A 25,766-nucleotide genomic window follows, 5' to 3' on the forward strand; every position below is an offset into this window, starting at 1 on the left:
CCATGTTTTCCAAATGCTGTTGTATCTACAGTGGGTGCCAGGCGCCCATGATTCTCCAAGGAGCTGTTTAGCTCTTCCCAAAAGGCCTGTGATTTCATTGGACCTCCTAACACATTCCAGACAAGAAGGCTCAAGTCCATGTCTGGACCAGGGGGTGTTCACTCTGTCTATGTCCCTTAAAAGACCTTCCCTGCTGGCAGTAGTAAGGGGATGTTGCAGGCTAATTCCAAAGTTGTTGGGAACCAAGCCTGGGACGGCCAAAAGAGCGTTACTAGTACTAGGAAGCATTGTTCCTTCTGGAGGACTCTCTGGATCATTGCAAAGGGTTCTCTAACCACCTGTTTAGTTTTAGTTTGGCTCCATACCATAATCCACCTTGTAAGGCTTTCGCCTTTACCCTCTGAAAGGCTCAATAGTGTAACTGTCCCTCAAAAATAGCTTGGATAGAGGAAGATATGAGACCCAGGAGTCTGGCCAGTTCCCTCAGTGTTATGAGGTCCTGTTTCAAGACAAATTTTTATTCATTTTCATATTTTGGTTATTTTCTCTTTGGGTAGTAAGAGAAGGGACCTTTTTGTGTCTACTGAAGCCCAAGAATTTTAGTGACCTGGAAGGAACCAGGATAGACTTTTCTTTGATTATTATGAAGCCCAAACCCTGTAGGAGATTTGCCACTATATTCAGATCTTGTAGAATCTGAGAGTGCTGGTGGAACCTAATGAGGATATCGTTGAGATAGAAATCAGTTGTATCCCGCTCTCTCTCAGAAAGGATGCAATAGCTCTCATTACTTTGGTGAAGCACCGGGGGCTGAGGATAGGCTGAAAGGGAGAGCCTGTAACTGAAAAAGGTGGTGGTTCCATATGAATTGGAGGTAAGATTGGCACTCTATGGTCATGGGTTGGTGAAGTTGGCATCCTTCAAGTCCAGCTTTACTAGCCAGTCTTTCTCTAATAGCATATCCATTAGGAGATGGATTCCCTCCACCTTGAAATGTCTGTAGGTTAGGAACTTGATCAGTTCTCTGAGATTTATAACTGGTCTTCATCATTTGCCTTTTTTCTTTACAAAGAAGAATATACTTACAAAGTTCATACATTCCCATAGGACCTCTACAATTGCACACTTGTGTAACATGGAGACTACCTCTTCTTCTACAAATTTCTGTTGTTCTAGGGTAAGTATTAACTCTCTAGGAAGAAAAGTTTGTACCAGGGAGTCTGAAAATTCTATTTTGAGGCCTTGAATGGTTTCTAAGACCCAAGGGTATTGTGTAATTGATTTCTAAGCCTGGGAAAAAAATCAGAGTCGACCTCTCACCAAAAGACGAAACATGAGGGGTATTTGTACTTACTCTGGAAATTGCTTGTCCCTTGTCTGCGGGATCTGACTCCTCTGGTGCAGAAAGATCTTCCTCTTTGGAGATAGAATGATGGGGAGTTACCCGCTTGGTAACCTCTAACAAAGCCTCTCTGCCTGAAGTAGGGCCTTTGGGTGGGTCGACCAGTACAAAGGCCCCTTCTTGCGGCCGTTTAAAAACGCTAGGGTTGAAGACTCTTCTCATGCTGTTCTGTGCCATGTCGAGGGCTCTGATCGTGGGAACATATTGCCCAATGTTTTGATAAAATCTTCCCCAAATAGGAGACCTTTGGGTTCTGCTGAAGGCTCCTTATTGGCCATATCGCCCAGTTTTGGGTTGATCTTAGTAAGCACTACTCTCTGCCGTTCGGCATTAAGGCCAGCATTTGCGTTTCCTAGAAGGATAAGGGCTCTCTGGCTCCAACCCCTAAGTAGGTTGCTATCTAATGGTGTGCAATTGACATGGCTTTCTTCTGCCATGTCGATTATGTTTGCCAAGGGGCCTAATATATCGAGGATGCAATCCTGGCAGGCCTTGAGCGATCTTTCCATGCCTTTCCTGGGGTCTTTACCCAGTTTAAACAAGAATGTGATCAGTTCTGGATCCAGGTTAGGTGTTAGGCAAACCTTCTCCTTTACAGCTGGTCTAGAGCACTCAGCTCTTAAGATGTTGTGGGTTTCTTTCTCTAGGGGGTTTCTTATTTACTTCTTTATAAACCTCCCCACATGGTCTTGAGGCCACCATTCTGCATCCTTGGATGTATGATATTATATGGGGAGAACATCTCCCCACCTAGGTGGTCCATTATAACTTCTTTGGAGGATGACAGGTCTTCTTCTTCTGATAAGGCGGTCTCAAAGTCTAAGTCATCCTGATCTAGGTCAAGGATGTATTCATCAATTAAATCTGCACCTTAGTGCCCTTGTTCCTCCATTGCGATATCTTGTGTTTAATTAGGAGCCCTTAGAATATGTGTGCTGCTTTGGACACCTTTATAAGTTGTGCCGCGTAGGGTACCTGATACTTTTGAGGTGCTTAGACCTCCCTTATAGGTTGAGATGCTTAGACCTCCCATGTAAGTTCAGGTGCTTGGACCTCCCAATGTGCTCATGGAAGTTGTTCCTTCTGTGTTGTAAATTCTCTTTAGTCTTTTGCCCCCTTTTTAGGTCTCGCCTGACCAAGCGCATGCGCTGGTCTTGCGAGACTTATTGAGAGGGCTCCAAAAAGTGCTACCAGGCCAGCATAGAGCTACAGTGCATGAGCGCGGGCGCGCGCGCCGCGCTTTACCGCGATTACTTTCATTTTCGGATTGTGATCGCGATCACTTTCACGGCCGCATGGCCGCTTTGCATAGCCAATAGGTCTCGCTTTTGGGACCTTATAAGTATTTAGGTATGCAACTGTTGCATAGCTAAACACTTATAAGGTCCCAAAGGCAAGACCTATTGGCTATGCCAATGCTTGTTTCTCCCGTCGCAAGAACACACACTCTTGATTTACACTCTCTCGTTTTCTTCATGTCTTTGTCATCCTCTTTTTCTCCTGTTGCTGACTTCTTCCCCACATTTACCCTTTACTCTATCCTCTATCGTCTCTCTATTTCTGTTCCTCTTCCTTTCCGTTTTAATTCATGTGCTCCACTTCTCTTATTCTTCACAACTCCCTCTTCTGGCCACTTTCCTCTCTCTATCTCACAAACACACCCCTCCCATCTGGCACCCCTCTTAACTTCTATTCTATGTCATTCTTTAACGCTCGTACATCTCTTTAAACACCCACCTATCACAGCTACACCAACACGCCCCCTAAACCGCACTCTCTCTTTCTCTCTTGAAACACACGTACAGATCTCCCTTACAAGTACATGTCAAATCGTGCCCTAAGAAACACATCCCCTAAAATGCACGTATGGGTCACTCCGCCGTAGGCACCTCTCCCTCACTCGCACACTTCAGTTACAAACAGCTTACCCGGCCACATATCTTCTTTACACATTTCTACCATGCATTGTATACCCACACAACATACACACATACATCTGTTTTCAACACAACGTTCTCTTACATAGTCACCATGAAGACGTGTAGCCCTCAGAGGCTCACATTACACTTAAACACATATCTCACTTGCACAGATCCCCGTTGCACTCAGATTGCTAGTAAAAACGCATCTCCTTACCACATAACATCCTTACACAACAGACACACACAAACACACACATGCACGTACATCTCACTCACAAGCACACATTGCTTCAACAGCAAACATTTCCCTTACATGTGCACATCCCACACCGCTCTTAAAGACACTCACCTTCCTTACACACATACACAACTGCACACATGATCCTTACACAAAATTTCTCTTAAAAACTCACGCATACACACATATCTCCCTTTCACACAATCCGTTTGCCTTTTGGAAACCATGTTTTTCTCCGTCTTGCTTATTTCCATCTGACCTCTCACACTCTAACTAACATCCCGCCTCTTCTACCCACGGTGGAATTCATCAACACTTTTCTGTTTCTCGTTTCAGCTGTGTGTTCTCTTGCTCACACACAGCTTTTTCTTATTGTATTGTTTCCGTGTCACCTCTGAGTTCTTTCTCGAGCATATGTAGGCCATTATATCCCGTCCTCTCTTTACCCTCTCCTTACACTCTTTCTTTCTTTCTGTTCCCCCATTTCACATTTCCACCTCATCGTTTTCAATCTTGCGTTGTCCGATTCTTTCTCTCCCTTCCACCCCTTGCTCACTCTTGAGTACATCTCACCCTTTTCTCCCATCGCCCTCTCTCCTCTCGTGGTCCCCGCCTCTTTCTCGTGCTCTTTTCCTTCTCTCTCCCTGTCTCCTCCTCCTCTCCTCCCCTCACGCACAGCAAGTCAGAGATACAGCACAGAGAGCCGCTGACTCCTAACTCCCCCGCCCCAATCTCCACCACCCCCCCCCACATCACCCACCCACAGACGGTGGGAGGAACCCCCTCCTCGCTGCCAAGGTGCCAGCTGCTTGCCCTTGTATCCTACTGAGGACCAGTGGGGGGCAGGATATACAGGTAAGAAGGTGGCTCTCCACCCTGGGCGTGGCTGGGAGGCGAGGGAACAGGTGTCAGAGATCCCGTCCAGCCTGGAAAGGGAGCTTGGTGCATTAGTGTAGCAGCGCGGCAGTAACTGTACTTGATCGGTACATGCCCATTTCTTCATACATGTGAGGTGTTTTGTCACACGAGGTTGTGAGACGGCACCTCGGAGCGTGGACAGCGCGACGGGGGAGGCGTAAAACGCGGTCCTCTGAAGTTTGTAGCCTCTCAGTCCGAGGCTTCTGTTTGTTATTGTGCTTGTGCGTGTTTTTTGAGGACATGATGTTGTCATTCAAGGCATGTCTTCGAAAATGATTGCATGTTCACACTCAGTGTGTAATTTCATATCTTCCGTCCAGCAGAGTTAAGAAATTATATTAAAAACATTTTGTAAAATGTTTTTTCCAATTCACAACCCTACCATAAAAACATCTAGTGTTGGCAAAGCCAATCGGTCTTGGCTGTAAAAGGGTGAGCTATTGATTTTACCAATGGTTGTTTGTACTTGCACAACAGATTCAATTGACTGCGTGACCAACTCATCCCTTCATCCTTCTGGGGTCGAAAACATGTGTGCCGTACAGTTGTGATCTACCTCTGTTCCCACCATATATCCCTCCACGTGCTCTTAGATCTGCCAGCCTTGGCCTCATTAAGATTGCAAAGACCAGACGGGCAAGATGGGGGGGTAGGGAAATATCACAATGTGCGGCAAAACTCTGGAACAAACTGCCGCTACCTATGAAGCTCCAATCCAACCTAGAGCTTTTCAGCAAAAGCCTGAAAACCTTGTTCACATCTGCATAGGCCTCCATCAAGCATAGTGCACCATTCCTGTCCACACACTCAGCACCAAGACGCCACAGCATTCAAGCGCTATACAAGCATATAAACATAAACACACCTTAGACAAAATGATCAATTTAAAGTGCAGACTACATGCTGCAATTTGCTTATTTTATGGGCATAAAAAACAGTAGTCCTCGCCATCTCAGCACCTTTTTTTAAGAGGATTTTCTGGTTCAAGGGGTTGGAGGACCGGTACCAGAAGCCTGTAACACTGAAGAAATATAAAAACAAGCATTAACAATGCAATAGGTCTCGCCTTTCATTAAGTTAAAGCCATTTGCTATGCTATACAATACCATTAGCAAAGCAAATGGCTTTAACTTAATAAAAGGTGAGACCTATTGCATTTTCAATGCTTGTTATTATAGTCACCTTCTCCCACTCTGGGGCTTTCAATACTGCCATCTACCACATCAGTTGGGGGCTTTTTGGTGGACATAACCTGACTCAGCGTTTCGCGCATACAGGAGCACAGTTCTTGCTGAATAATTTTCTTTATTTCTTTCCCATTTAGATTTGGGGTAGGCGTATCAATGTCATCAGATTCAATATCAGACATGATGTGAATAATGTTGTAGTTATTATCCCTCTGCTTACAATAGTTAGGGGTTAAATGAAGGCTTGTAAATAAATATATTTTTTTCTGGCTTCTTTTTTCTTTATGCAAACCAAATTGATCAAAGGATTTTTCTTTTCCCTTGCACCCGTAGCACCACCCGATCAGCCGAGAAGCCGTAACTGTCAGGAATTTCCTGATGTCACAGTAAGCCTTGAGCAATGAGCTGTTTTGACCTGTCTATCGGCAAAAGTTCCTGGGCTAAGTCATATGTCGACCTAGGCCGTTGCTGAGTGTCATTCCTTTAAGGTGCGTCCCGACGTGCCCTTTGAGGGGTGCGTCTGGAAGAATTGTGAAAAAAGCATGATCGAGTGGCAGCCTTTGACTGCCTGATCCCCTCGCTGTTTCCACAGTCAGGTGAAAGCACCGGGGAATCAGGACGAGAGAGTCGGGGAAGAAGGGAGTTCCCCTGTGTGTGTCTCGAGCACATTGGGGCTTTAAAATGAAACTATCTGACGCTCCCGGGGGGAGGGAGAGTCCTATGCAGTAAAGTACCGCGCTAGATCGCTATCAGGTAAGCGGGCCAATTTAATGGGCTGAAATCAGGTTAACGAGTCCTGGGTACAATGTTTAAAATCAATTGACAACATAAATTTAAAAGGGAGAGAGATGGTTTCCATAAATTGAAAACCAGAGTAGGAATAAACAATATACTATATACAAAGTAACAATAAATGACTCATAAAGACTATATCAAGTAATAAGAGAACATAAGCTATACTGATCTGCGTGGAGCTGCATTTAAAAGAGGCAGTCTGCTCTATGTGCATACCTATTATACATTCAGAAGATTCTGTTCTAGAACGGTTTATTTTATGTATTACTTCTAAGTGCTGTGTGGAGTTAGCATTAAAGGAATAATGCATTATGGTAGCCTCCGGTCTTGCAATGAAATTGTGCAAATTACCCTACACTCAAAAGACACTGAATAGAAAATAAGTTGGTCCGTGTGGGAAAATGAAACTTTTCGCCTGCTTTTCCTAGAAAATTTGCTTTTAGGGGACTAAATTGTTGACACATTTTCACTCTGGGCAACGGGAGACTGCTAAACAGCCTCCCATCTGTTATAATCTCGAGTACCTTGGTACATTCTGCTACCCCTCCCTTTTGCCCCACTTGGCATGTGCCATGCCTTGTTTGCCAACATTCCACAGCTGACTCCAGCTGATTGGAACCAGTGATGGAGGAAGGTTGAAATAGGCCTAGCTAATACATGTGAATTCGAGTCCCTCCAAGATTCCCTTATCAGAGACCAATTGGTCAGGTGCACCAACAACCTGAAAATCCAAGAAAGACTCCTGGGCGCTAATCCTGATCTCAAAAAAGCAATCAATATAGCGGTGGAGATTGAACATACCACGGATTGTATTGTGGTTATGAAGGAAGAGGGTGACAAGCAGGCAGATGTAAGTGTTATAAATAAACATGATTTAGGAAAGGATGGCAAGAATAAAATTATCAACACACTACCTTTAGGAGCTAATACCAAATGCTACAGATGTGGTAGTCCAGGTCACTTGGCGTACACTATGATTTGCCAAGCGAGAACAATGGTATGTCACAAGTGTGGAAAAAGGGGTCATATGGCTAGGGTCTGCAGAGAACAGCATACCAAACCTGTTTTGGCTATTGAGAATGATCTGCCCCCGATACCAAATTGATGTTCCAACTAAAAAATGGCAATGATGCAACAAGTTTTCCTTCATGTAACATCACTTTAGATTTTAAAAAACCTGTGTCGGTATTTGCAGACTAGTGTTCCCCTTACACTTTGGTAAACGTCAAACAATTTTCTGAAATATTCCCCTCTTGGCAGGAGGTCTTGCAATCCCTTGACATTCAACCTCGGGCTTACAATGCCATACCATTGCTGGGCATGACTACCATGGAAACTGGGTTCAAGGGTAGGAGTACCATGGGCAAAATGTATGTCACGCAGAAGGGGTCCAATTTATTGGGTTGGAGGCAGCAAAAGGGACTGGATGTTAAGTTGGACCCAAACAGTCCTGACCAAGTCCTTCTGGAGGATCTGTCGGGGGGGGGGGGGGGGATAGATGTCTGTAATGATTTCCCATGGGTTTCTCTGAGGAGCTTGGATTACTTAAAAATTACCAACACTCCATCAAACTCAAATCAAACTCTAAACCTGTTGCACATAAGGTTAGGCCTATTCCTCACCCTATACAAGCCCCTCTCTACAATTAGTACTGGACCATTTACTGACCTTAGGGGTTATTGAACCTATTGAAAGTTCCCAGTGGTTGGCTCCTATAGTTCTCACTACTAAAGCTTCTGGTAAGGACATCAGACTATGCGAGGATCTGAGGGATCTCAATGAAAATATTTGGGTGAATAGACACCCACTGCCACACATTCATGAGGTTCTTACTTTAATTAAGGGAGCGAGTTTCTTCAGTGGTCTGGATCTCTCATCTGTGTACCGCCAGGTAGAGCTTCATCTGGATTCTTGCCACCCTACATCTTTTGTGACCCCCCTTGGTGCATTTCAGTTCCTGCATATGCTTTTTGTGTTGGCTTCAGCTGCCGCTGCCTTCAAGAGGATCATGCAGCATGTGCTGAGGGACTTTCCAGGGACATTGTGCTCCCAAGATGACATCCTCATCTATGGAAAGGATGTGGAGGAGCACAATGTCATGCGGAGAAGGGTGTTGTCCAATCTAGAGAAGGCAGGACTCACTTTGAGAAAAGAGAAGTGTCGTATTGGAGTAGGGTCAGTAGAGTACCTTGGTCACACTATCCCACAAGACGGCATCAAGCCCAAATTAGATCTGGTAGAAGTAATCCAAAATACTGCTGACCCGTCATGTGTAGAGGATCTCAAATATGGATGCAAGAAATAAGGGTTTGGGGGCTAGTCTTACTCAATGTGTGGAGGGTAAAGAGCAAATGGTTGTGTTTGCCTCTCGAGCTTTGAAAGGGGCGGAACGAAACTACTCTGTGGTTGAGAAAGAGGCACTAGCTTGCTTTTAGGCTATTAGACATTTCTGATTTTTCCTGTGGAACATACCATTTACAGTAAAAACCTACCATAGGCCTCTAATGTTTCTTTTCACCATGAAAGGGTCGGTCAGGACTACTCCCAGTATTGTGAGATGGATTTTAGGACTCGAAGGGTACAACTTTAAGGTCAAATATGTACCAGGAACACAAAATGTGGTAGCAGATTTTTTATCCTGCTCTCCGACCATGGTGGAGGAAGAATCTGATGATGGGGTGTGTAGGGAGGTCATATTAAAGTTAACGAGCTTAAATAAGGAGGAATTGGAGGCTTGTGTTAAAGCAGATGAGGAAATGGTTTCCCTGAAAGAATACATAACTAAAAGTGATGTTCCCACATTGCTGTGTAAGTACTGGGAGGTGAGATTAGAGTTAAACCTACAGGAAGGAACTGTTTGCAGGGGAGAGCAAATCGTCCCACCTGAAAAATTAAAGGAGAAAATTGTTGAATTGGTCCATATAAGTCATTTAGTGTGCAGTTTCACCAAGAACAAAATACGCCTGGATTATTGGTGGCCAGGCACGGATGTTATGACGGAGAACACAGTAAGAGATTGCTTGGAGTGTAGTAAGAACGACGAAATTCAACAGACCCAAAAACCCATGCTTTCTCTCGTAGAGATTCCTGATAAGGGGCATTCTTTGAGGAAAGTATCCCGGATATCTTAGCTGTTGACAATGGGGTACAATTCACATCAGAAATTATGTAAGAGTTCTTGATTGAGTTTGGCATTACCCATCATAAAACGGCGTTGTATTGCCCCAACGCCAATGGGCTGGTAGAGCGGATGAACCGCATGTTCAAGGAGTGCCTACAAAGAGTCGAGATACTTGCCCACCTCTGCTTTGTCTACTTTACGGAAACCATTTGGGCATATCGTTCTAGCCCCAACAGCATTACTGGTGTTTCCCCATTCACATCCTTGAAGGGCAGAGCTCCTAAAACCAGATTATCCCCTCCAGGGTTGAGGAAAAATGGACAGTGTTTGGTGGACCATAACGAAATTGCAAGGAGAGTGAGTGAACACCAGGTCAAGTATAAGAAGAGATATGATCAAACCAAGCATGTCAAATCCTGTACGTTTCAGGAAGGAGATTGGGTCAGGGTTGACCTTCTTTAACCACGCAGAAGGGAAGCCTCCAGATCTTCTGAACTCATCAGGATAGCCAGGGTAGGCAGGAATGTGGTCCATCTTGAAAATGGTGAAACCTGGAGCATGGACAACATTATTCCTCACAGATGGGTGAACGGGTCTGGGGTCGGTCCTGTGCAAGAAAAAGTGAAGGGGAACCATGAACCTTACATTCCCAGGAGATCTCAGAGAACCAAGTCATTTCCTGTGTGGGTTAAGGACTACAGCTTAACATTAGTTCTGCTCGTATGTGGTTATATCTCATGCAGATGTATTCTCTTAGAACCAAGTAATTTCCTGTGTGGGTTAAGGACTACAGCTCATTTTTATTTTTTCAAAGGGTTTTATATAGCGCAAACTAGACCTGAGACATCGGGTATCAGAGTGCTTTACATTAGCACCAGTTTCGTTATAGAAGTACACATTCATTTTTGTTAGGCGCAGGGAGATTAAGTGATTTCCCCAGATTCACAGGATGTTGACCGTCCTTGCCGCTACTCGAACTCGGTTCCCCAGCTTCGAGGTCGACTGCTCTAGCCGTAAGGCTACATCCTCTCCCCGAGTAACATGAGTTCTGCTCTTGTGTGGTTATATCTCATGCATATGTATTCACTTATCATGGTTCTGTCTTTGTGCATCCTTTCTCTTTATCTCTTCCCCTTTACTTCCCTCTTTTCTTGTCTGCTCTGGTTTGCCCCCCTTTACTTTCATTTTTGTCTCCTTTTGCAAATAAGGTGTGTTATAATCTCGAGTACCTTGGTACATTCTGCTCCCCCTCCCTTTCGCCCCGCTTGGCATGTGCCATGCCTATGTTTGCCAACATTCCACAGCTGATTCCAGCTGACTGGAACCGGTGGTGGTGGAAGGTTGAAATAAAGAAGACTTCAGTTCTTACTTGTTTCGCATCATCTTTTCAACATAAACCCAGTGTCATAATAAGCAAAGGGGTGCAATTGGCATAAAAGTTAAATGCCTAATGCGAGTGTACGTTTGCCTCTAGTGTGGCCTGCTTTACATGGCAGCATTTGAAGAGAGTGTCATCTTAAACCCTAGTAATCCCTATGTAGAAAATCTGAGACTGTGGAAGAGGTTTATAGACGACATACTCATTCTATGGAAAGGAGACATGACCACGTGCAATGAATTTTGTCGGTGGATAAATACCCAGAATGAATTCCTGAAATTCACCCACACTATTTCATCCACCAGCATACCGTTCTTGGACCTGAACATCATACTCACTGACGGTCAGCTAAGCACCACCATATATAAGAAACCAACTGATCGCAATTGTTTGCTTTTATACAGAAGCCACCATCCACAAGCCCTGAAAGATAATTTACCATTTGGTCAATTTCTTTGCATTAGGCAAAACTGTAGTTCTACCAGTGACTACAAGACGAAGGCTGAATCCTTAGCAAAGAACTTAATAAAGAGACAGTACCCACAAAGACAGGTGGCACAATCAATGAAAAGAGCTAGGAACAATCCTCGAGAGGCCCTATTAGAAGTCACTCCTAAAGAGCCTACTGACATAATGACCTGCGTCACCTCCGATACACCGGATTCCAACCAGATAAAGGGTGTCATCAACAAGCATTGGGGAATTCTGAACACAGAGTATCTACAAATTCTCAAACCCCGATTTGCATTCAAAAGAACAAAAAACCTGAAAGACATGCTAATACATACAAGGCCGAAAACAATAAGACCAAATGAACAGAGATCACTTTGGGACTTTCCGTCAGTCCAGGGCCACTACCCTTGTGGCTCCTGTGCAGTATGTCCCCAGACCAAACCCACAAAAGAGATAACCCTTTCGGACTCCTTTACATGGAAAATCATGAAACACACCAACTGTAATACTACACAATGGGTGTACTTGATGAGGTGCCCCTGTGATATGATGTACATAGTCATGACTATGAGGATGGTCAAAACTCGAATCACAGAACATGATGAGTAACATTCGATGCCAACGTACAACCACAAAACTATACACTCATTGCAAAGAACTCAAACCCTCCCCCTGACAGTCTATGGTGGATAGTCTTAGAAACCCACCCCCAGACAACACAGGGGGGCCTTTTTAGGGTTGAACAAAGACGGGTGCACCGATTTAATACTGATCAGCAGGGACTGAATGATGAGATTCCTTGGGGTTCCCTTGCCAACAACTAACTAATGGCAGGGACTACAGCTAGGACTATGTGGTAATATGAGTCACACCGAAGGAGCATTTTCTCATGTATTGCACAAGAACCATGCCACACTACCATACGGTAACTCTTCTCTGGTCCACATGCCTAATGGAGTATGTAATAATAAACTCACTGACTCCTTTCAATTAAAAACACTCTCGCCTGTTAAAACGGGTAATTCATTAACTCCCATGACCTGCCCAAAATAACCGCGAACCCTTAACACTCTGCTACCTATTTCAGCTTTATTAATAAAACAACCCTCTTGGTAATAGGCAGTCTCACCACTCCAAGATGGCCGACATGTAAATCCACCTATTTCCGCTTCAATAAAAATAAAAACTACTTGGTAATAGGCAGTCGCACCACTCCAAGATGGCCGACGTGTAAATCCACTACACTCTGCCTTCTCATAACGCCGCCGAATACGTCAAACCGGCATCCTATATGACTAGCTTGCTATCCACACTGAACAATAAAAACGTATGCAGTAAGCGTATCGAGTGGCTATCCTTGAAAATAATTAGCCTGGACTGAATACTAACCACCACGCATCTCTCTTGGTCAATAGCACAACACTCTAAGACGGCCGCCGCTTTACCCCATCTCTCCCGGCGGTCCTTGAATGTCATATGACACGCCCAGTACACAGCTGAAACCATTTGGCTCCCCACGCCCCGCACCTGCAGGAACACCGGCAGGTATAAGACGGACCCATTCTCAGAGCTAACTACCATCCCGGGTCCAGCGGTGCGGGGTAGGTCTACCAGTCGGTTTCTACTTGAACCAGGTGAGTCAATGGAACACTCTCTAAGACTCCTCTGAGTATCAGCGACAGCAGAGGTAAGGGTCGGGGGCTAGGTTTGTTCGAGTCTGCTAATGACTCTGTACCTACCTAGTGAGAAAAAGGTACCTTTATATCCAACCACGGCTCCATAATTATGACCACAACTCCAGAGCTCCAGGGAGACAACCCATACATGCTTGGGTCCCCTGACGACCTATGGGAGTTGTGGCCGTTTTTTCGGGAAACCGGAACCGCGATAGGGACCATTTCTCTACAAAAGCAGGATGGGTAATCTACCAGCCGCACCACCCCTCCATGGTCAGCACCACTGTCTGGCCTCTGTATCACAGGGCTTTTTAGAGGCCTTTTGAAGGAAGGTTTTATGACGAGCCTCAATGAAATGCTTACCTCTTTTTACATTTTCTAGACAAATAACTCCAATGTGTCCAGAGCCCGTTGGAATTAATAAGGCACTTACTAAATAGCGATTAGGTGAGTTCTATGACTGTGGACTCACTGTTACAACTGAGGACACACACTCAGCCAGTTCTTCACCGTTTTTAACCAGCGCCATGTTTTTAACTTGTGCCACGTTTTTAGCTTGAGTCACATGATTGATATGATTTACACCACTTGGTATGCACATACAATGTGTATTATCAAACAGGCACTTCTGCACCAGAGCAGTCACTAGTGATCTTCACCTAAGTATGACAGCAGAATACTAGTATATGTTCACAATTGTATTTAAGACCTATCTTGTGTTTGAAATTTTGTATCTGCCCTGCAGGTTGCCCATTGAACTCGTGGGCACATTTCCCGCTGATCCACTAAGTGGTAGGTAGGTTCTCACCGTACCACTGGGTGTATTTAAGTTTCACATTAAGGTCCTGAAGAATCGCCACTGATCCCCCAGACAGATAGGCAAGAAACATGTTGACCCACCCGGAGTAGAGCGCCCTTATCGTGACCCATTATAGTCAGATAGTCCCCCCATTTTTAATCAGGCAGGGATCCTGCTAGAATAAAGTTGGTTCCATAGGACCCCTGACCTGTTTTAATCATCCTACTCACTACTACATCCAAACACACTAGGGCACTCACACCCACGGAACCAAACGTCAAGGAACAAAAGATCTCCGATAAAGAGCCCCTTTATTGGTGCCCGTCGAGTATTGCAGCAGGCCCATATGATGAAGCATGACACCTAGCTTCCTGGTTGTGTGAGGGCACTAGTTCCAAAAGGAGGAATTCCTCTCCTCCCACTACTCAACTGACAGGTCAACCTTCCTCAAGTGACTATAACTAGGTCTTTGACCAAGATTTTTAAGGCACCAAGGAACTTCGTACCCTTCTTCCTTTTAATGTGGGTGTACACAAGAATGGGTCTGATGGGTTTCATATGGGGCCTTAGGACTCCATGTTAAAATGTCAATGCAAAGCCTACTTCGAGATTTAAGGCCTAAATCTGACATGAAATAAGTAAACTGTAAGCAAGACTATTTGACTAAGGTGCTAATCAGAACTCAGGCCCCTAAGAGATCTTTATTTGCAACATGAGAAGGCCTCTACTGGGGGGGGATGTTGGACATGTTGAGAGAGTTGGGGCATGACCATGCCCTGGGAAGTAGAGTCTGTGAAGTAAGTATCTTTCTAGACACCCTTGCTCCTTACACACAGGAAGAGTTAGGAGAGGATAGTGACCATCTGGAGGGAATTAATGTGAAAGAGGATAGAGACATAGACACTCATTGCTGAATTAGTCCTAAACATAAGAACATTGATGGGAATTTGGGTAAGGAGACAAAGGGTTCTGTTGCTGACCCTATCAGGAGGACTTTTGAAGTTCCCTGCTTCTGTGTTATCAACTGGCAATGGTTTGTGCCTTTTCTCCGATTCTCCTCCAGGGTTAATAAGGATTGGGCTGATGTACTGCTTTGGGGTAGCCTGGCTGTTGTGGCCCCTTGAATAACCTTGAATAACTGTGTACTGCCAAGCACCGGTTCCCAATGAAGAGACTGTTCAACTAGTGTGGACCAGAGAGATGCTGGTGTGCAGCTTGATTGTGTCCTGAAGCATCATTGTTCCCTCAAATCAAGATGACTGACAGACTAATGTAAGGAGCCTGGTGGACCACACACATGTTCCTTTCCTGTGGGGAATAGTGCACTGCAAACTGCAGCGAAGGAGGAGGAAGTTTGGAGACCTATCTGTTCTGTGTTCTTTAATAAGGAGTTTGGGGCACTGGACCAAAGAAGCTTACATTGTCCATTTCACATAGGGTGCACCTACCAAATAGAAACCTGATTCTGTTTCAGCCCATGCTGTGAAGAGAAGCAGTTTGATAGTGACCGCTTTTGATCTTTGGCTGACAATCAATAACTCTTTTTATTATGAACTGACTTTAGCTGCTTTTGCTGCAATGTCACATGGATGACCACAGGCATCAACATCGCTACCGCTGAGGACCTTGTCAGCTGGTGCACTACCATCAGCACAGAGCTGTTGCCTTGGGACGTCGTGTGAGGTCCAGTGGTCATCTGTGGATGGATATGGATGTATTCCTCAGTGACAGGGTGCAATATCCTCCTTTCCAACTGACCTGCTATTTCAGGACCCAGCAAAAGCTGGTAAAAGAGTAACAGCGATCCTTCTTCATCTTCATGTTTTCAAACCAAATACTTTTCCCACAGAAATATGTAGGTCAAACAGACCAAAATCCCATTGTGGCAGTGGCAGACCATAAGCCAAATTTGTGGCGCAAGGATTATGGTGCTTATTTCTGCTGTACTGATGGAGTGCCATCGGGCCAACAAGTCAAAAGGATCAAATGGCCCAGAAGTAAATGAAGGATCATCACTATCAAGACACGCACCATACCACCTCAAGTCCATTCAGCGAAAGAGAGCTACTTCCAGATCTGAGTGCTTCAGTCACTTCCAAAGTATCAAACCAGACCTCTTCAGAGCGACAAGACCAGGCACATCGCTCCTTTCGATCGCAGCTAGGGAATCCAGCGGATGATCAAACAAGCCAATTAACACCAGAACAGATGGGTCCCAAACGTTTGTACAAGATTAACAGCTCTATGACCACAAAGGGGTAGGCTGTAATACTGCATTCGGATATCCTAGATATACACATTTCAGTGCTACACGCCATAGCCGTCCTAATCACAAAAACTGGGGGAAAATACAACCATCTCAACCAACTAACAGTGATTCCTCCAGAGACAACTGTGGTGAACGGAGAAAGCCCATGCAGTTGTATAATAGAGGAGCTCTTGATCCTACTGCGTACAATGGCCACTTTAATCAATGATCTAAAAGAAAAATCAGCAAAATCAAGAACCCTGCAAGAGCAACCCCCACAGCAACAGAGAAAGGAGATGCAAAATGTCCTCAAGAAGTCAGGAAACCCCAATATCCATTCAAACAAAAAGAAGGAAGAGCGTGCACAGGCAGCAGGGATAAAGACAACAGACACATTCCGAAGAGACTCAGAGGATGGGCCAAAAGGAAGAATAGGAAAACACTGAAGATGCTGAAAAAAGCAAAGAGATAAAGTTTATCATACTACACTGCGAGGGCAGAGATGCATAACTTAGATGGGGAAATTAAGTCCAGTGTCAAAGGACCATTAAGGGATGGCCAACATAGCCTTTAAAGGGCCATTAACAACAGGGAGCATGCCTGATCAGGCACAAAGACAAGTACAGATGCAGAAGAAAAACATAATAGAATGGCAGAGACTGATTCCCAAACATGGAACTGCCAATCACGACACAGCAAGTTAGCTCACAGACAATTACGAAGTATCAGGTAGTGAACAACCAAACAGCACTAGCGTTGTCTTGCACCTATTATCTACCGGTGTCCCTGCCCCACCAGGACCAATCCGTTCAAACAGCTTTACAGATTCCATCTTTCCATCTGAACTGTGGCAGGCCAAAACCATCACATAATAACGGAAACCTGCCACAAGGAAGCAGCAACTGACCCAGCCTAGGATATATCGCAGGAGATGCCCAGCAGCAACCGGGGGGAAGGTAGAGAAAACGAGAAATCAAGGGAAACCAGATGTCCCCAAATGCCAGATAATACCATTCCAGGCTTTAACATTTATAGTGGCACACTTCAGGATGGATGTGGACATGATTTAATTTCCAGACATCAGAGCAAGGAATAGTATTGAACGAGAGGTTGAAACTTATCAAGTCTTGTCAATGATGTGGTTAACGATTCAGGGACACATGCCGCCATGCCTGTTCAACGTTCCTTGAGCCCTTTTGCATCTTCATCCTCTGTTTAGACATATTCTAACATTCTGGGTTTCGGGCTCCCAAGATTTTAAAGGCTCTCATTCCAGTGTCATCAGAGATGAAAACATCCCTTCAGTGGTGATTGAAGTCCGTAAATGTTCTGAAATGGCTTCCCCTTAATTTGAATTCTGATCCTCCAAAGGTTCTGACAATTGTGCTAGTTCCCTGGGCTGGGGAGCCACTTTGGAGAATATGTCCATAGAGAGTCCATGGTCAAAGGTGTTTTTTCACCACACTTCTAAATGAAAAGAACTGCTCTGAAGCAGTCCGGAAAGCACTGAAAAACATTCATCAACATGTGATGGTGAGGATGGGCAACATGCTGACAGTGGCGGGGGGATGGGGCAAGATCGAAGACTCTGGGGAATCTGACAGAACGTCTGCGGTATTCTGTGAAACATTATCTCCTTTCTGTGAAGGCAGTCCATAAAAGGGGTCTAGACAACTTTTTAAAGTTCCCATTGTCTCATGGTTTAGCTCAGTCATCGTCCATTTTTCAGGTGATCTTCAGGAGGTTTGGGGCTCCCGGGAGAAAGCTCAAGTTCATTTGTTTTGGTCCACAGACCTAGTGGCGGGAGCAAGGGGTCTGGACACGTTATGCTACAATGGAGACAGTAACCTTTTTTTACTCTTCCCTTTTCCATTATTTCCATGCTATTATCCAGAATTCTATGGAAATTTGATAGCAGAGCTTCTATTTTGGCATCTATGGCCAAATTTCCCCTCATTTTAACCTGGTGCTGCATCTGTGTCTTCTGGATCCCGCTCTACCCACTATTATTGCTATCAGCTGAATATATGAGCTACCCCATTCCACAAAATGTGGCAAAGGAGTGCATTATCATCCAGGCCTCATTTCAGTCCTGATTTTTTATCCCCTAATTTGTTTCTTGTTTCAACACGGCTCCCTCATACCCAGTCTACTTAAGCAATTATATATTCCAAACCCATAGATTGGGTCCATCATTTCTTCCAATTCAATGCTATCTTGGAAAGGGCAAATATTAATGCTAAATCTATGAATTTATGCATATGAATTTATGTATAGGGTGAAAGGATGCCGTATTTACAAGGTGGCGTTAAGCCACTTTGTTGTGTTTCGATTTAGATGTCCGTACATAGGTTTTCCTAAATCATGTCCTTACAACGAGTTCTTAGAAACCAGACCCTTAAGCCATTGGGACTTTCCCTAGCTAGGATTATTGATTTCTTCAAGAACTCATCTATTATCCCTTAGGGGTTCATTCATGACGTCTTCCTCTGCCCGACCTTACGTCAATGCTAACATTCCTAAGCACCTTCCAGGTATAAATATACCTTTACTTACCATGGCAAACCACGACTGGGCTGCACAGTTCGATACGGCTCCCCAAGGCAAGTTCGGTGGAATTCAAGTCCCCGCCTGACACACTGACCAGACGCTGTCATCCCTGCTCGCAGAGAATCCAGCTTCCAGTGTTCTGACTCCCTTCACGGGGTGTTAGAGTTTGAGACCTGAAAAGAGATTCCCACCTCTCTCATTCGAAGGTATGGAGCTGACCAGAACCTAGAGGGACTCTTGGCATATGCAAAACTATAGCATACCATACTATAGAATACAGCACCTACTTCCTACCTTGCACTACACTTAGGTTAGGTACACTGGGGTAGAACTATTTAGAAGCATCAAACGAGTATCCACTTTTTAGTCTATGTTATTTATGTATGTGTATATGAATATATGTCGTAGCTAGAAGACAATGCTATTGCAGTATTATTTCTTCTCACTGCTTACGCTGTACGTATTATATCTTGCATACTGTCTTGCGATTGTTACAGCTCATATCTCTTACACGAGAAACAAGACTGTTCAATAAATCCTTTTATTGAAACACCCGTCTATCTATTTCTGTGTAACTCTGAAGAAACTAAGCATGCACGATTGACTGAGTGTAACTGTTATCTGTTGTTTCCACGATTCTGAGATATGTTCCGATTCTAAGGGAAACAAAGTTGTCATGTTTACGCGGTTGCCAGAAACGACTCCCTTCTTGTTTATTCAAGGAGTTTTTAGTGGCCTCTGAGTTAGCTGGCACACAAAGCAATTAAGTTTAATGTACTCGATAGAGGCATACTGACCTCAGTCCTATGCCACAACTATAGTGTATATTCCAATGCGCAGAGCCTATAAGGGAAATAGGAACTACACTACATGGCGCCCAACGTGTTTGGTAAGGCACTAATTTAACGCTAGATACTGAAGTAACTCAGTCATGCTTTTCTCAGAGACCCCTACTCACATACTCCATAAGACGTCTGGAGTGGGTAGGGTTAATATTCGTCATAGCTGAGTAGGAAGAAAATCCTATGTATTAGCTGTTTGGTTTGTTCAACGTTGAAGGATACAGTGTTCCAAAATATTGTGCACCTTATCTTTGGTTCCTTGAAACTTGTTCTACATTTTCAAAAACGATGTCCCAAAACTGGCATAATAATACCGTGATCGGTGAGGCTGCGACTGACCAAGTCGTACCAGCTTTTAATCTTACACGTTTGAATGAAACCGATGAGGGTGTTATAATCATCCATCACTCTAAAACTTATAAAACATGGGCTAACACCAAGAGGTGGTAGAGCAGTTTTCGTAATAGAGGCACATGAATCTTATCAGACAGAGGTATTCTACCCATGGATAGTATTCCCAGAATCAAATCCAGTAACAAAAGTGTTTCACTTCTATAAAGAAGATGAACCACCTGAGGAATATATTCCCTTCGAGGATGTTGAAATTCCACTCACATAGCTTAATGCCACCTTGTAAATAAGGCGAAGCACCTATAGCCACAGGAATGTTCCTGTGGCAATAGTGGCTTGTAAATATGCCTCAGTGTTCCTTACTACAGGGGGTTTCTGGCCTCCCCAGGGGAGTAAGTACTCAACTTATCCATGTTCACCCTTAGTCCTGCTGGTTTACGAAATTATTCAAGAGCCGCAAAGGCCCACCCCGGAGCAGGTTTTTCACCCTGCAGATGCCACAACATATTGTCATAATGACAAATTCAAGGGCAGTGCTGGACTGGAAACCCAAAGCAGCCATGGCAAATTTGCAGGTTCAGTCCCCGGGGGGATGATGGGGGCAAGTGTGGAGCATTGCTGCTTTTGTTACGGGGGCAGATATTGCAGCACCACTTCGAAACTGGCCCCCTGTAACAAAAACGGCCCCCACCATTGCAAAGTCGGCCCCCACCCTAACAGCCTCTTGTGGAAACACCTGATGCCTGCTATGGCCAGTCTGGCCCTGTACAAGGGGGATCTATTATTCACTAGTGCTCTACAATGATTACCACACCAGAGCATCAAAGCCAATGGCTCCACCGCCATAGTAAACTGCACTGAACATACCGGGCAGCCCTGTTGCATGTCTCTACCAATCGAGCACGTCAGGTCTGTGGAAGATACCCCGCCTAACCCTGAAAACTATCGTCATATTAGCGATGTATTAACAAGCCGTCGCTACATGGCGATAGTATCAGGGAACGGCAGTGAAAACTGCCGCTAACATCAGCGCGATGGCGATAGGAAATCCGGAGTTAGCAGGCAAAAACTACCGATAGGCCCATTAGCGGCAAAAAAACTCATGTTAGTCAGCCTCGACTCATCCCTCACCATGAACCGACTAGTCAACGCCGTCACCTCCAGCTGCTTCAACACCCTCTACATCCTCCACAAGACCTTCAAATGGATCCCCCCGGAGTCAAGGAAGACAGTCACCCATGCACTCATCACCAGCAGACTGGACTATGTAAATGCACTGTACTCCGGCATTAACAAGTTCCTACTCCGCAAACTCCAGACATTACAGAACACCGCCGCAAGACTCGTCCTCGGCGTCCACGGGCATGAACACATCAGCTAACATCTGGGAAGACTCCACTGGCTCCCCATGGAGAAAAGAGTCACGTTCACTCACGCCGACAAATGCCCACACAACAACGGACCCAAATACCTCAATGACAGAATCAACTTCCACATACCCAAAAGAAACCTCCGATCTTTCAACCTCATACTGGCCAAAACCCAGTGCATCCACAGAGCCAGAGCAGGCGGAAGATCCTTCTCCCACATTGCAGCCAAGACTGGGAACGAGCTACCAGCAGACATCAGATGCGCCCCCTCCCTGAAAACCTTCAGGAAGACCCTCAAGACATGGCTCTTTGGCAACAAGATCTGCAGACCCCGCTCTGTGCCTTGCGGTGATTAGCAAGCTTACAATTCCCCTGATTGATTGATTGATTTGTCTTCATGTGATGAATTTTCCTCTTCTGCACTGCTTGAGGCAGTGGGGCAACGCTCTTCTGCCATTGCGGTAGTGCCGCCACTGGGGGTGCGTCATCTACGGTGTTAGGAGCGACTCGCCCCCCCGGCCCTCCTGCGCTACGCATCCCACCTTCTCCTTACCTGGACATTGACACCGTGGCGCAATCCACTGCCCTCCCTCCAAATCAGTGCCTCAGCCAGCAGGAACCTCAGCCAGGTGTGATTTCACTAGGCTGGGTACAGCGGCCGCCGCTTAGTCCGCTGGTGTACCTCCTGATGCAGTTGATGCAGCAGGGCCCCCTTAGGCGTGAAGTTGCAGCGCTCACGCCACACAAGTCTGCCGTACCACAGGGGCCTCACCCTCCACAGCATGCGGCCAGTCCAACATCATAGTGCCTGTGATGCAGGGAGATGGCACACAGCATTGGTAATCCCCTTCGTGCAACCCGGTGTAGTGGTAGATTGTAGTACGCAATGCGGACCTCACTACCTTGGTGCTCAGGATCGCCTCTACCATAAACAGCTCCAAGGGTCGCAAGGCGGTCTTCTCACACAGGTCAGCAACGTGTCTCCATGCGACCTGCCAGAATTCACCACCAGGCACGGGCGATCGTAGCGCCTCAATGTCTACTGCCACAGCTCATCGACTCCACAGCTCCTCCACATCCCACTCCAGGCTCCAGATGCAGGTCCAGAAAGGCATCCAGGCTCCAGGTGCAGGTCCAGCAAGGCATCCAGGCTCCAGATGCAGGTCCAGGAAGGCATCCAGGCTCCAGATTCCAGTCCAGCAAGACATCCAGGCTCCAGACGCAGGTCCAGCGAGGCATCAAGGCTCTCATCCTGGTCATCCTGGATATTGGCTGGCTTCCAGGGGTTGTTGATGTGTGCTGCACTTGGCCCTGGCTGCCCCGTTCTGCATTTTATTGGTTTTTATGCCTATTTTATATTGGAGGTTGACTGATAGGCTATTTTTTGCATTAGAGGCAAAAAAAACCCCTCTTTTTTGCCTATCGGTAGTTTTCGCCCGCTAACTGCAGATTTTCCTTACGCCATCGCGCTGATGTTAGCGGTAGTTTTTACTGCCGTTCCCTGATACTATCGCCATGTAGCGACAGCTTGTTAATACACCGCTAATATGGCGAAAGCTTTCAGGGTTAGGCGACGATAAAAAAACTGCCGCTAAATGGCGTTTGCGATAGGTATCGCCAGTCCTTAAGAATATCCCCCAAGTATCTTCCACAGACCTGACGTGCTCGATTGGTAGAAACATGCAACAGGGCTGCCCGGTATGGTCGGTGCCGTTTACTATGGCGGTGGAGCCATTGGCTTTGATGCTCTGGCGTGTTAATCATTGTAGAGCGTACTAGTGAATAATAGATGCCCATTGTACAGAGCCAGACTGGCCATAGCAGGCATCAGGCGTTTCCCCGGGAGGCTGTTAGGGTGGGGGCCAATTTTGCATTGGTGGGGGCCGTTTTTGTGACAGGGGGCCAGTTTCGAAGTGGTGCTGCAATATCTGCCTCCTGTAACAAAAGCAGCAATGCTTCACACTTGCCCCCATCATCCCCCCGGGGACTGGTCCTGCAAATTTGCCATGGCTGTTTTGGTTTTCCAGTCCAGCACTGCCCTTGAATTTGTCATTATGAAAATATGTTGTGGCATCTGCGGGGTGAAAAACCTGCTGTGGCGTGAGCCATTGCTGCTCTTGAACAATTTGGTAAACCATCAGGACTAAGGGTGAGCTTGGATAAGTTGAGTACTTACTCCCCTACGGAGGCCAGAAACCCCCTGTGTAAGGAACACTGGGGCATATTCACAAGCCCCTATCACCAAAGGGACGTTACTGTGGCAATAGGGACTTCGCCTTATTTACAAGGTGGCGTTAAGCCGCTAAAGTAGCTTAACGCCACTTTTCAAATAAGGCAATCTTTCACGCTATACATACATTCATATGCATAAACTCCTAGATTTAGCATGAATATTTGCCCTTTTCAAGATAGCATTGAGTTGGAAGACACTGATGGACCTAATCTATGGGTTTGGAATATATGGCCGTGCTGTAGCAGTGGGTGGCTTGAAATCCAGGGTTTCTGGCTCTGGTCGCGATCGGGTTGCGGATGGGCGCAGACGGGCTTGCCTTAGGCGCGCCTTCGGCGCCCAAGCGGCGCGCCCGCTGCACACAATGGCGCAGCGGCTGCCATTTAGTAGGGGGGGAACGATCAGCTGGGAGGCGGGAACCGGCTAGGACAGGGGGGTTGGGGCGCAGGGGCAGCAGCGGCGGGAAGTGGGAACCACGGGCTCAGAGAAGCCAAAAAAACAGATTCAAGAGGGAAAACAAGGGATAACTGACTAACTGATGTAATTATGCTATGTATCCTCAGGGGGTGGGAGGGTGGGTCGGACTGCTGAAAACACGGTGCAGGGCATGGGCCAATTGGCATGCCCACTCAAGTGCGCAATGACTGTTTGGCCGGCCCACTCAGTCCACCCAAAGCAGTCATGCGCCCTTCCGAGTTCGCAATGCAGGCTGCATTACAGTCTGCATGGAGAACATGCCCACTCCTCAACCCCTGGCTGCATGACTTGTCCCGTTGCCAATTACCAATCCCACTGTCGCATCGCAGCATTGTGATTGACTCAGTGGAGGGAGCCTGTCTACCTACATCGTTTTCTGGAAGCAGATGCAGGGGAGAAGGAGCTACAAAGACACGGGACTCGGCTTCGAGGTAAGACTTCACTCATAAAATGTTTACAACACCCGCTCACAAACACATCCTCGCGTCTACGCCCCATCCAATGTTCTTTCCAGCGTTTACCACCTCACACCTGTCCAGCCCCTCCCCCAGCACTTCTCAATGGCAGCCGCTGTGTGCCCATGCACAGCGGGCATCTCGTGTGCCAAAGGCACAAACGTAGTTGCGATGCATGCCATAACATTGCATTCCATTCCAATGCATACTAATACTAGGCACATTGCAACAGTAGAGTTGGTGTTGCATAGCGGAGACATTAATATCACTATTCCCACTCCAGTGAGTGCAACCCAAAACTAACCTTTGCACCCCAAACCCAACCGTGAACCCTGGATTTCCTTTTTGAGCCAAATGCACACCCCAATTTCCATATGTTACCCCAATAAACACCCCAATTTCCATATTTTACATCCGTAACCCATACCCACCAAAAAAACCTCGAATTACCACATTACTGACCTCACAATGCATTGTAATCAAATGCGATTTAAAGGCACCTGCGTTGTTGGAGTTGCATTGTTAACGATGTACTGCCTGCATTGTAATGGTCGTCTCCTGTGCCAAAGGCAACCCATAGGCTATGCCGTTTGCGTCTGTCTGCCCCTGGACCAAGCTCTGCACCAAGGAGACTCCACCGCTACGACGCGAGAACCCTCCTCGCCATCAACCCTGGACGCCACCTCGCCTTCCAGGACCAACCTCTGCTCCAGACCGGACTTCGCCATCGCCATCACTGACGGCTGCAGTATCACCCACAAGGAGCACCCCGAGCATCAAGGAGGAGGCATTGCCAACACCTACAGAAGCGCATTCCGACTGACAACGCACTCGAATGACCCAAGGGTGACCATGGACTACCTCAACTCCCAGATCCAGACCAAGTCCAAGCACATCCTCTGTGGCACCCTCATGTGCAGGTCCCCTGGGCCATGGCCCCCCATTCTCCAATACCATTGTAGACCTCATTGCACCACAAGGTCTCCCATCCACCGATGAACTCATGTTCCACCTGGACAACCCCAGTTACCAGAACACCACCCCCTCCTGGGGAAGGTCCTCTACATCAGATGCAAGCAGCAAGTCACCTCAATAAACCACATAGCAGGACACACGGTCAAGCAAGTCATCTCCGCCAGTGGGAACTTCAACTACAGCCACAACACCTGACTCCCCTGTACCGACCATCATTAGTAACATCAAGTCTTCACCTTGCCCACCAGACACCACCACCATCATCGCACTCCCTCGCAGCTGGATCAAGGCCACTAAAGAACGTCTCATCAACTCCCTCCGCACCAACACTCTACCAATGCTTCCTGTTAGAAATGGGATCTTTGGTTGGCTAAGGCTT

This window comes from Triturus cristatus, chromosome 1_1, assembly GCF_964204655.1.
Source record: "Triturus cristatus chromosome 1_1, aTriCri1.1, whole genome shotgun sequence".
Classification (NCBI taxonomy): Eukaryota; Metazoa; Chordata; class Amphibia; order Caudata; family Salamandridae; genus Triturus; species Triturus cristatus.